General features: G+C 49.3%; 1 protein-coding gene and 1 pseudogene across 5 annotated transcripts in view; one reads left to right on the plus strand and one right to left on the minus strand.

Moving 5' to 3' along the window:
• usp34 (ubiquitin specific peptidase 34) overlaps window positions 1–12,460 on the minus strand; it is a 472,579-nt gene that overhangs the window by 210,538 nt on the left and 249,581 nt on the right. The gene's annotated exons all lie outside the window — the stretch shown is intronic.
• Window positions 551–4,326, plus strand: LOC132819258 (RNA-binding protein 25-like; annotated as a pseudogene).

Consider the following 12,460-nt stretch of genomic DNA (forward strand, 5'->3'; position numbering starts at 1 on the left):
AGAGAAAATGAGAGACAAAACGAGAACGAGAGAGAGAGACAGAACGAAAGCGAGAGAGAGAAAACGAGAGCGAGAGAAACGAGAGAGAGAAAACAAGAGAGAGAAAACGAAAGAGAGAAAATGAGAACGAGAGTGAGAGAACGAGCAAGAGAGAGAAAACGAGAATGAGAGCGAACGAGAGCGAGAGCTCGAGAACGAGACAAAACGAGAGAGCGCGGGAGCGAGAGAAAACGAGAGAGCGCGCGAACGAGAGAACAAACGAGAGAGAGCGCGAACGAGAGAGCAAACGAGAGAGAGCGCGAACGAGAGAGCAAACGAGAGAGAGCGCGAACGAGAGAGCAAACGAGAGAGAGCAAACGAGAGAGAGCAAACGAGAACGAGAGCGAGAGAGGGAACAAGAGAGAATGAGCGAGCGAGATCAAGAAAGAGAATGAGAGCGAGAGCGCGAACGAGAGAACACGAGAGAACGAGTGAGAGAAAACGAGAGAGAGAAAACGAGAGAGAACGTGAACGAGAGAGAACGAGAATGAGCGAGAGAGAGAAAACGAGAATGATAACGAGAAAGAACGAGAGCGAGAACGCGAGCGAGAGCGCGAGCGTGAGCGCGAGAACGAGAACGAGACAGACAAAGAGAACGTGACAGAGAAAACGTGACAGAGAAAACGTGACAGAGAAAACGTGACAGAGAAAACGTGACAGAGAAAACGTGACAGAGAAAACGTGACAGAGAAAACGTGACAGAGAAAACGAGAGAGAGAGAGAAAACGAGAGAGAGAAAACGAGAGAGAGAAAACGAGAGAGAGAAAACGAGAACGAGAGAGAGAACAAAAGCGAGAGAGAGAAAATGAGAACGAGAGCGAGAGAGAACGAGAGCGAGAGCGAGAGAAAACGAGAGCGAGAGAAAACGAGAGACAAAACGCGAGAGAGAAAAACGCGAGAAAAACGAGAGAAAAAACGAGAACGAGAGAGAGACAGAACGAAAGCGAGAGAGAGAAAACGAGAGGGAGAGAACGAGAGAAACGGAGAGAGAGAAAATGAGAGAGAGAAAATGAGAGAGAGAAAATGAGAACGAGAGTGAGAGAACGAGCAAGAGAGGGAAAACGAGAGCGAGAGCGAACGAGAGAGCGCGGGAGCGAGAGAAAACGAGAGAGAGCGCGAACAAGAGAACAAACGAGAGAGAGCGCGAACGAGAGAGCAAACGAGAGAGAGCAAACGAGAACGAGAGTGAGAGAGGGAACGAGAGAATGAGCGAGAGAGATCGAGAAGAGAATGAGAGCGAGAGCGCGAACGAGAGAACGAGAGAGAGAGAAAACGAGAGAGAACGAGAACGAGAGCGAGAGAGAGTTTTAAAAAGAGAAGGGTACAGACAAATGAAACACATTGGTGAGGTCAGAGCAGGAGAGAGAGAGAGCGCGCGAGAGAACGAACGAGAGGGGGGAAGAACAAATATGAGAGAGAGAACGAGAAAGAGAGCGCGAACGAGAGAGAGCGCGAGAGCGCGAACGAGAGAGAGCGAGCGAGAGAGAGAGAGCACGAGAGGGCGCAAGAACGAGAGCACGCGAGAACGAGAAAGAACAAAAACGAGAGAGAGAGAACGAAAAAGAGAGAAAGAACGAGAGAAAACGAGAACGAGAGAAAACAAGACCGAGAGGGAGAGCGAGCGCGAGAGAGCGAACGAAAGATCGAGCGAGAACGCGAACAAGAGAGAGAACGAGAGAGAGAAAACGAGAACGTGAGAGAACGAGCGAGAGAGAACGAGAACGAGAACGCGAGAATGAGAGTGCACGAGAGAGACAGAGAGAACGAGAGAGAGAGAACGAGAGCGAGAGAGAAAACGAGTGAGAAAACGAGAAAGAAAGAACGAGAGAAAAAACGAGAGAGAAAACAAGTGAGAACGAGAGCGAACGAGAGTGAACGAGAGAGAGAACGAGAAAGAGAACGAGAGAGAACGAGAACGAGAGAGAACGAGAACGAGAGAAAATGAGAGCGAGAGAGAAAACAGGAGAGAGAAAACGGGAAAGAAAGGAGAGAGAAAACGAGAGAGAAAACAAGAGTGAGAACGAGAGCGAACGAGAGAGAGAGAACGAGAAAGAACGATAACGAGAGCGAGAGAGAAAACGGGAGAGAGAAAACGGGAAAGAAAACGCGAGAGAACGAGAGCGAGAGAGAGAGAGAACGAGAGCGGGAGAGAGAGAAAAAAACAAGAACGAGAGAGAGAACGAGAATGAGAGAGAGAACGAGAACGAGACAGAGAGAACGAGAGAGAGAACGAGAGAAAGAAAATGAGAAAGAGAGAGAGAGAAAGAAAATGAGAACGACAGAGAACGATAACGAGAGCGAGAAAGAGAAAACGAGAGAGAACAAGAACGATAACGAGAAAACGAGAAAGAACGATAACGAGAGCGAGAACGAGGAGAGAGAAAACGAGAGCGAGAGCGAAAACGAGAGCGAGATAACGAGAACGAGAGAGAAAACGAGAGCGAGAGAGAAAACAGGAGCGAGAGAGAAAACGAGAGGGAGATAAAACGAGAGCGAGAGAACGAGAGCGAGAGAACGAGAGAAAAAACGAGAGCGAGAGAAAATGAAGAGCGAGAAAACGCGAGCGAGAGAAAATGAGAGCGAGAGAGAAAGAGAGCGAGAGAGAAAGAGAGCGAGAGAAAACGAAGAGCGAGAGCAAGAAAACGAGAGCGAGAGAAAACGAGAGCGAGAGAGAGAAAACGAGAGCGGGAGAGAGAAAACGAAATCGAGAGCGAGACAGAAAACGAGACCGAGAACAAGAGAGCTCGAGAACGAGAGCGAATGAGAAAATGAAAGCAACAGCGAGACAGAAAACGAGAGCGAGACAGAAAACGAGAGAACGATAACGAGAGCGAGAGCGAGAGAGAAAACGAGAACGAGAGAAAACGAAGATCGAGAGAGAAAACGAGAGCGAGAGAGAAAACGAGAGCGAGAGAGAAAACGAGAGCGAGCGAGAGAAAACGAGCGAGAGAAAACGAGAGTGAGAGAGAAAACGAGAGCGAGAGCGAGAGAGAAAACGAGAGCGAGAGAAAACGAGAGCGAGAGAAAGAGAACGAGAGCGAGAGAGAAAACGAGAGGGAGAAAGAGAAAACGAGAGCGAGAGTAAACTAGAGCAAGAGAGAGAAAACGAGAGCGAGGGAGAAAGCGAGAGCGAGGGAGAAAGCGAGAGCGAGGGAGAAAGCGAGAGCGAGAGAAAACGAAGATCGAGAGAGAAAACGAGAGCGAGAGAGAAAACGAAAGCGAGCGAGAGAAAACGAGCGAGAGAAAACGAGAGTGAGAGAGAAAACGAGAGCGAGAGCGAGAGAGAAAACGAGAGCGAGAGAAAACGAGAGCGAGAGAAAACGAGAGCGAGAGAAAACGAGAGCGAGAGAAAGAGAACGAGAGCGAGAGAGAAAACGAGAGGGAGAAAGAGAAAACGAGAGCGAGAGTAAACTAGAGCAAGAGAGAGAAAACGAGAGCGAGGGAGAAAACGAGAGCGAGGGAGAAAACGAGAGCGAGAGAGAAAGCGAGAGCGAGAGAGAAAGCGAGAGCGAGAGAGAAAACGAGAGCGAGAGAGAAAACGACAGCGAGAGAGAAAACGACAGCGAGAGAAAACGAGAGCGAGAAAAAGAAAATGAGAATGAGAGCGAGAGAGATAACGAGAGCGAGACAGAAAACGAGAGAGCACGAGAACGAGAGAGATCGATAACGAGAGCGAGAGCGAAAACGAGAGCGAGAGCGAAAACGAGAGCGAGAGCGAAAACGAGAGCAAACGAGAGAGAATGAAAAAGAATGATAACGAGAGCGAGAGAGAAAACGAGAGCGAGAGAGAAAACGAGAGCAAACGAGAGAGAACGAAAAAGAATGATAACGAGAGCGAGACAGAAAACGAGAGCGAGAACAAGAGAGCACGAGAACGAGAGAGCACGATAACGAGAGCGAGAGCGAATGAGAAAACGAGAGCGAGAGAGAAAACGAGAGCGACAGCGAGACAGAAAACGAGAGCGAGACAGAAAACGAGAGCGAGAATGAGAGAGCACGAGAACGAGAGAGAACGATAACGAGAGCGAGAGCGAATGAGAAAACGAGAGCGAGAGAGAAAACGAGAGCGAGAGAGAAAACGAGAGCGAGAGAGAAAACGAGAGCGAACGAGAGAGAACAAAAAAGAATGATAACGAGAGCGAGACAGAAAACGAGAGCGAGACAGAAAACGAGAGCGAGACAGAAAACGAGAGCGAGAACGAGAGAGCACGAGAACGAGAGCGAGAGCGAATGAGAAAACTAGAGCGAGAGAGAAAACGAGAGCGACAGCGAGACAGAAAACGAGAGCGAGACAGAAAACGAGAGCGAGAATGAGAGAGCACGAGAACGAGAGAGAACGATAACGAGAGTGAGAGCGAGAGAGAAAACGAGAGCGAGAGAAAACGAAGAGCGAGAGAGAAAACGAGAGCAAGAGAACGAGAGAGCACGAGAATGAGAGAGAACGATAACGAGAGTGAGAGCGAGAGAGAAAACGAGAGCGAGAGAAAACGAAGAGCGAGAGAGAAAACAAGAGCGAGACAGAGAAAACGAGAGCGAGAGAGAAAACAAGAGCAAGAGAACGAGAGAGCACGAGAATGAGAGAGAACGATAACGAGAGCGAGAGCGAACGAGAAAACGAGAGCGAGAGAGAACGAGTGAGAGTAAACGAGAGCAAAAGAAAACGAGAGCGAGAGAAAACGAGAGCGAGACAGAAAACGAGAGCGAGAGAGAAAGCGAGAGCGAGGGAGAAAGCGAGAGCGAGGGAGAAAGCGAGAGCGAGGGAGAAAGCGAGAGCGAGGGAGAAAGCGAGAGCGAGAGAAAACGAAGATCGAGAGAGAAAACGAGAGCGAGAGAGAAAACGAAAGCGAGCGAGAGAAAACGAGCGAGAGAAAACGAGAGTGAGAGAGAAAACGAGAGCGAGAGCGAGAGAGAAAACGAGAGCGAGAGAAAACGAGAGCGAGAGAAAACGAGAGCGAGAGAAAGAGAACGAGAGCGAGAGAGAAAACGAGAGGGAGAAAGAGAAAACGAGAGCGAGAGTAAACTAGAGCAAGAGAGAGAAAACGACAGCGAGGGAGAAAACGAGAGCGAGGGAGAAAACGAGAGCGAGGGAGAAAGCGAGAGCGAGGGAGAAAGCGAGAGCGAGGGAGAAAGCGAGAGCGAGGGAGAAAGCGAGAGCGAGGGAGAAAGCGAGAGCGAGAGAAAACGAAGATCGAGAGAGAAAACGAGAGCGAGAGAGAAAACGAAAGCGAGCGAGAGAAAATGAGCGAGAGAAAACGAGAGTGAGAGAGAAAACGAGAGTGAGAGCGAGAGAGAAAACGAGAGCGAGAGAAAACGAGAGCGAGAGAAAACGAGAGCGAGAGAAAACGAGAGCGAGAGAAAGAGAACGAGAGCGAGAGAAAGAGAACGAGAGGGAGAAAGAGAAAACGAGAGGGAGAAAGAGAAAACGAGAGCGAGAGTAAACTAGAGCAAGAGAGAGAAAACGACAGCGAGGGAGAAAACGAGAGCGAGGGAGAAAACGAGAGCGAGGGAGAAAACGAGAGCGAGGGAGAAAGCGAGAGTGAGAGAGAAAGCGAGAGCGAGAGAGAAAGCGAGAGCGAGAGAGAAAACGACAGCGAGAGAAAACGAGAGCGAGAGAAAACGAGAGCGAGAAAGAGAAAATGAGAATGAGAGCGAGAGAGATAACGAGAGCGAGACAGAAAACGAGAGCAAAAACGAGAGAGCACGAGAACGAGAGAGAACGATAACGAGAGCGAGAGCGAAAACGAGAGCGAGAGCGAAAACGAGAGCAAACGAGAGAGAATGAAAAAGAATGATAACGAGAGCGAGAGAGAAAACGAGAGCGAGAGAGAAAACGAGAGCAAACGAGAGAGAACGAAAAAGAATGATAACGAGAGCGAGACAGAAAACGAGAGCGAGAGAGAAAACGAGAACGAGAGAGAAAACGAGAGCGAGAGAGAGAGCGAGAGAAAACGAAGAGCGAGAGAAAACGAGAGCGAGAGAGAAAGAGAGCGAGAGAGAAAGAGAGCGAGAGAGAAAGAGAGCGAGAGAGAAAGAGAGCGAGAGAGAAAGAGAGCGAGAGAGAAAGAGAGCGAGAGAGAAAGAGAGAGAGAGAAAATGAAGAGCGAGAGAGCGAAAACGAGAGCGAGAGCGAAAACGAGAGCGAGAGCGAAAACGAGAGCGAGAGAGGAAACGAGAGCGAGAGAGAGAGCGAGAGAAAACGAAGAGCGAGAGAAAACGAGAGCGAGAGAAAACGAGAGCGAGAGAAAACGAGAGCGAGAGAGAAAGAGAGCGAGAGAGAAAGAGAGCGAGAGAGAAAGAGAGCGAGAGAGAAAGAGAGCGAGAGAAAACGAAGAGCGAGAGAAAACGAGAGCGAGAGAGAAAACGAGAGCGAGAGCGAGACAGAAAACGAGACCTAGAACAAGAGAGCACGAGAACGAGAGAGAGAGAGCGAATGAGAAAACGAGAGCGACAGCGAGACAGAAAACGACAGTGAGACAGAAAACGAGAGCAAGACAGAAAACGAGAGCGAGACAGAAAACGAGAGAGGACGATAACGAGAGCGAGAGCGAATGAGAAAACGAGAGCGAGAGAAAACGAGAGCGAGAGAAAACGAGAGCGAGAGAAAACGAGAGCGAGAGAGAAAACGAGAGCGAGAGTGAAAACGAGAGGGAGAAAGAGAAAACGAGAGCGAGAGAGAAAACGAGAGCGAGAGAAAACGAGAGCGAGAGAGAGAGCGAGAGAAAACGAAGAGCGAGAGAAAACGAGAGCGAGAGAAAACGAGAGCGAGAGAAAACGAGAGCGAGAGAGAAAGAGAGCGAGAGAGAAAGAGAGCGCGAGAAAACGAAGAGCGAGAGAAAACGAGAGCGTGAGCGAGACAGAAAACGAGACCGAGAACAAGAGAGCACGAGAACGAGAGAGAGAGAGCGAATGAGAAAACGAGAGCGACAGCGAGACAGAAAACGAGAGCAAGACAGAAAACGAGAGCGAGACAGAAAACGAGAGAGGACGATAACGAGAGCGAGAGCGAATGAGAAAACGAGAGCGAGAGAGAAAACGAGAGCGAGAGAGAAAACGAGAGCGAGAGAGAGAGCGAGAGAAAACGAAGAGCGAGAGAAAACGAGAGCGAGAGAAAACGAGAGCGAGAGAAAACGAGAGCGAGAGAAAGAGAGCGAGAGAGAAAGAGAGCGAGAGAAAACGAAGAGCGAGAGAAAACGAGAGCGAGAGAAAACGAGAGCGTGAGCGAGACAGAAAACGAGACCGAGAACAAGAGAGCACGAGAACGAGAGAGAGAGAGCGAATGAGAAAACGAGAGCGACAGCGAGACAGAAAACGAGAGCAAGACAGAAAACGAGAGCGAGACAGAAAACGAGAGAGGACGATAACGAGAGCGAGAGCGAATGAGAAAACGAGAGCGAGAGAGAAAACGAGAGCGAGAGAGAGAGCGAGAGAAAACGAAGAGCGAGAGAAAACGAGAGCGAGAGAAAACGAGAGCGAGAGAAAGAGAGCGAGAGAGAAAGAGAGCGAGAGAAAACGAAGAGCGAGAGAAAACGAGAGCGAGAGAAAACGAGAGCGTGAGCGAGACAGAAAACGAGACCGAGAACAAGAGAGCACGAGAACGAGAGAGAGAGAGCGAATGAGAAAACGAGAGCGACAGCGAGACAGAAAACGAGAGCAAGACAGAAAACGAGAGCGAGACAGAAAACGAGAGAGGACGATAACGAGAGCGAGAGCGAATGAGAAAACGAGAGCGAGAGAGAAAACGAGAGCGAGAGAGAAAACGAGAGCGAGAGGAAACGAGAGCGAGAGAGAAAGAGAGCGAGAGAAAACGAAGAGCGAGAGAAAACGAGAGCGAGAGAGAAAACGAGAGCGAGAGCGAGACAGAAAACGAGACCGAGAACAAGAGAGCACGAGAACGAGAGAGAGAGAGCGAATGAGAAAACGAGAGCGACAGCGAGACAGAAAACGAGAGCGAGACAGAAAACGAGAGAGGACGATAACGAGAGCGAGAGCGAATGAGAAAACGAGAGCGAGAGAGAAAACGAGAGCGAGAGAAAACGAGAGCGAGAGATAACGAGAGCGAGAGATAACGAGAGCGAGAGATAACGAGAGCGAGAGATAACGAGAGCGAGAACGAGAGAACGCAAGAACGAGAGAGCACGAGAACGAGAGAGAACGATAATGAGAGCGAGAGTGAACGAGAAAACGAGAGCGAGAGAGAAAACAAGAGCGAGAGAGAAAATGAGAGCGAACGAGAACGAGAGCGAACGAGAGAGAATGAGAAAGAATGATAACGAGAGCGAGACAAAACGAGAGCGAGAGAAAACGAGAGCGAGAAAGAGAAAATGAGAACGAGAGCGAGAGAAAACGAGCGAGAGAGAAAAAAACGAGAGCGAGAGCGAAAACGAGAGCGAAAACGAGAGCGAGAGAAAACGAGAGCGAGATAACGAGAATGAGAGAGAAAACGAAAGCGAGAGCGAAAACGAGAGCGAGAGAGAAAACGAGAGCGAGAGAGAAAACGAGAGCGAGAGAGAGAGAGAGAAAACGAAGAGCGAGAGAAAACGAGAGCGAGAGAGAAAACGAGAGCGAGAGCGAGAAAACGAGAGCGAGAGCGAGAAAACGAGAGCGAGAGCGAAAACGAGAGCAAGAGAAAACGAGAGCGAGAGCGAAAACGAAAGCGAGAGAAAACGAGAGCGAGAGAAAACGAGAGCGAGACAGAAAACGAGAGAGGACGATAACGAGAGCGAGAGCGAATGAGAAAACGAGAGCGAGAGAGAAAACGAGAGAGAGAGAAAACGAGAGCGAGAGAGAAAACGAGAGCGAGAGAGAAAACGAGAGCGAGACAGAAAACGAGAGCGAGAGAGAGAAAACGAGAGCGAGAAAAAACGACAGCGAGAAAAAACGAGAGCGAGAGAGAAAACGAGAGCGAGAAAGAGAAAACGAGAACGAGAGCGAGAGAGATAACGAGAGCGAGAACGAGAGAACGCAAGAACGAGAGAGCACGAGAACGAGAGAGAACGATAATGAGAGCGAGAGCGAACGAGAAAACGAGAGCGAGAGAGAAAACGAGAGCGAGAGAGAAAACAAGAGCGAGAGAGAAAACAAGAGCGAGAGAGAAAACAAGAGCGAGAGAGAAAATGAGAGCGAACAATAACGAGAGCGAACGAGAGAGAATGAGAAAGAATGATAACGAGAGCGAGAGAAAACGAGAGCGAGAGAAAACGAGAGCGAGAGAAAACGAGAGCGAGAAAGAGAAAATGAGAACGAGAGCGAGAGAAAACGAGCGAGAGAGAAAAAAACGAGAGCGAGAGCGAAAACGAGAGCGAAAACGAGAGCGAGAGAAAACGAGAGCGAGATAACGAGAATGAGAGAGAAAACGAAAGCGAGAGCGAAAACGAGAGCGAGAGCGAAAACGAGAGCGAGAGAGAGCGAGAGAAAACGAAGAGCGAGAGAAAACGAGAGCGAGAGAGAAAACGAGAGCGAGAGCGAGAAAACGAGAGCGAGAAAACGAGAGCGAGAGCGAGAGCGAAAACGAGAGCAAGAGAAAACGAGAGCGAGACAGAAAACGAAAGCGAGAGAAAACGAGAGCGAGAGAAAACGAGAGCGAGAGAGAAAACGAGAGCGAGACAGAAAACGAGAGCGAGCGAGAGAAAACGAGAGCGAGACAGAAAACGAGAGCGAGACAGAAAACGAGAGAGGACGATAACGAGAGAGGACGATAACGAGAGCGAGAGCGAATGAGAAAACGAGAGCGAGAGAGAAAACGAGAGCGAGAGAAAACGAGAGCGAGAAAAAACGACAGCGAGAAAAAACGAGAGCGAGAGAGAAAACGAGAGCGAGAAAGAGAAAACGAGAACGAGAGCGAGAGATAACGAGAGCGAGAACGAGAGAGCGCAAGAACGAGAGAGCACGAGAACGAGAGAGAACGATAATGAGAGCGAGAGCGAACGAGAAAACGAGAGCGAGAAAGAAAACAAGAGCGAGAGAGAACGAGAGCGAACGAGAGAGAATGAGAAAGAATGATAACGAGAGCGAGAGAAAACGAGAGCGAGAGAAAACGAGAGCGAGAGAAAACGAGAGCGAGAAAGAGAAAATGAGAACGAGAGCGAGAGAAAACGAGAGCGAGAGAAAACGAGAACGAGAGAGAAAACGAAAGCGAGAGCGAAAACGAGAGCGAGAGCGAAAACGAGAGCGAGAGAGAAAACGAGAGCGAGAGAGAAAACGAGAGCGAGAGAGAAAACGAGAGCGAGAGCGAGCGAGAGAAAACGAAGAGAGAGAGAAAACGAGAGCGAGAGAGAGAAAACGAGAGCGAGAGAAAACGAGAGCAAGAGAAAACGAGAGCAAGAGAAAACGAGAGCAAGAGAAAACGAGAGCGAGAGAAAACGAGAGCAAGAGGAAACGAGAGCAAGAGGAAACGAGAGCGAGACAGAAAACGAAAGCGAGAGAAAACGAGAGCGAGAGAAAACGAGAGCGAGAGAAAACGAGAGCGAGAAAAAAACGATAGCGAGAAAAAGAGAGCGAGAGAGAAAACGAGAGCGAGAAAGAGAAAACGAGAATGAGAGCGAGAGAGATAACGAGAGCGAGAACGAGAGAGCGCAAGAACGAGAGAGCACGAGAACGAGAGAGCACGAGAAAGAATGATAACGAGAGCGAGAGAAAACGAGAGCGAGAAAAGAGAAAATGAGAACGAGAGCGAGAGAAAACGAGCGAGAGAGAGAAAAAACGAGCGAGAGCGAAAACGAGAGCGAAAACGAGACCGAGATAACGAGAACGAGAGAGAAAACGAGAGCGAGAGAGAAAACGAAGAGCGAGAGAGAAAACGAGATCGAGAGAAAACGAGAGCGAGAGAGAAAGAGAGCGAGAGAAAACGAAGAGCGAGAGAAAACGAGAGCGAGAGAAAACGAGAGCGAGAGAAAACGAGAGCGAGAGAGAGAAAACGAGACCGAGAACAAGAGAGCACGAGTACGAGAGAGAGAGCGAATGAGAAAACGAGAGCGAGAGAGAAAACGAGAGCGACAGCGAGACAGAAAACGAGAGCGAGACAGAAAACGAGAGCGAGACAGAAAACGAGAGCGAGACAGAAAACGAGAGCGAGACAGAAAACGAGAGCGAGACAGAAAACGAGAGCGAATGAGAAAACGAGAGCGAGAGAGAGAAAACGAGAGCGAGACAGAAAACGAGAGCGAGACAGAAAACGAGAGCGAGACAGAAAACGAGAGCGGACGATAACGAGAGCGAATGAGAAAACGAGAGCGAGAGAGAAAACGAGAGCGAGAGAATGATAATGAGAGCGAGAGAACGAGAACGAGAGTGAGAGAGAAAACGAGAGCGAGAGAAAACGAGAGCGAGAGAGAAAACGAGAGCGAGAGAGAAAACGAGAGCGAGCGAGAACGAGAGAGCACGAGTACGAGAGCGAGAGAGAAAACGAGAGCGACAGCGAGCGAGAAAACGAGAGCGACAGCGAGAGAGAAAACGAGAGCGAGAACGAGAGAGCACGAGAACGAGAGAGCACGAGAACGAGAGAGAACGATAACAAGAGCGAATAAGAAAACGAGAGCAAGAGCGAAAACGAGAGCGAGAAAAACGAGAGCAAGATAAAACGAGAACAAGAGCAAGAGAGAAAACGAGAGCGAGAGAGTGAGAAAACGAGAGCGAGAGCGAGACAGAAAACGAGAGCGAGACAGAAAACGAGAGCGAGAACGAGAGAGCACGAGAACGAGAGAGCACGAGAACGAGAGAGCACGAGAACGAGAGAGCACGAGAACGAGAGAGCACGAGAACGAGAGAGCACGAGAACGAGAGAGCACGATAACAAGAGCGAATAAGAAAACGAGAGCAAGAGCGAAAACGAGAGCGAGAAAAACGAGAGCAAGATAAAACGAGAGCGAGAGCGAGACAGAAAACGAGAGCGAGACAGAAAACGAGAGCGAGACAGAAAACGAGAGCGAGAACGAGAGAGCGCAAGAACGAGAGAGCACGAGAACGAGAGAGAACGATAATGAGAGCGAGAGCGAACGAGAAAACGAGAGCGAGAAAGAAAACAAGAGCGAGAGAGAAAATGAGAGCGAACGAGAACGAGAGCGAACGAGAGAGAATGAGAAAGAATGATAACGAGAGCGAGAGAAAACGAGAGCGAGAGAAAACGAGAGCGAGAAAGAGAAAATGAGAACGAGAGCGAGAGAAAACGAGCGAGAGAGAAAAAACGAGAGCGAGAGCGAAAACGAGAGCGAGAGAAAACGAGAGCAAGATAACGAGAACGAGAGAGAAAACGAAAGCGAGAGCGAGAGAGAAAACGAGAGCGAGAGCGAGCGAGAGAAAACGAAGAGCGAGAGAAAACGAGAGCGAGAGAGAGAAAACGAGAGCGAGAGAAAACGAGAGCGAGAGAGAAAGAGAGCGAGAGAGAAAGAGAGCGAGAGAAAGAAAACGAGAGCGAGAGAAAGAAAAC

This window comes from Hemiscyllium ocellatum, chromosome 10 (genome assembly GCF_020745735.1).
Source record: "Hemiscyllium ocellatum isolate sHemOce1 chromosome 10, sHemOce1.pat.X.cur, whole genome shotgun sequence".
In the NCBI taxonomy this organism is placed as follows: domain Eukaryota; kingdom Metazoa; phylum Chordata; class Chondrichthyes; order Orectolobiformes; family Hemiscylliidae; genus Hemiscyllium; species Hemiscyllium ocellatum.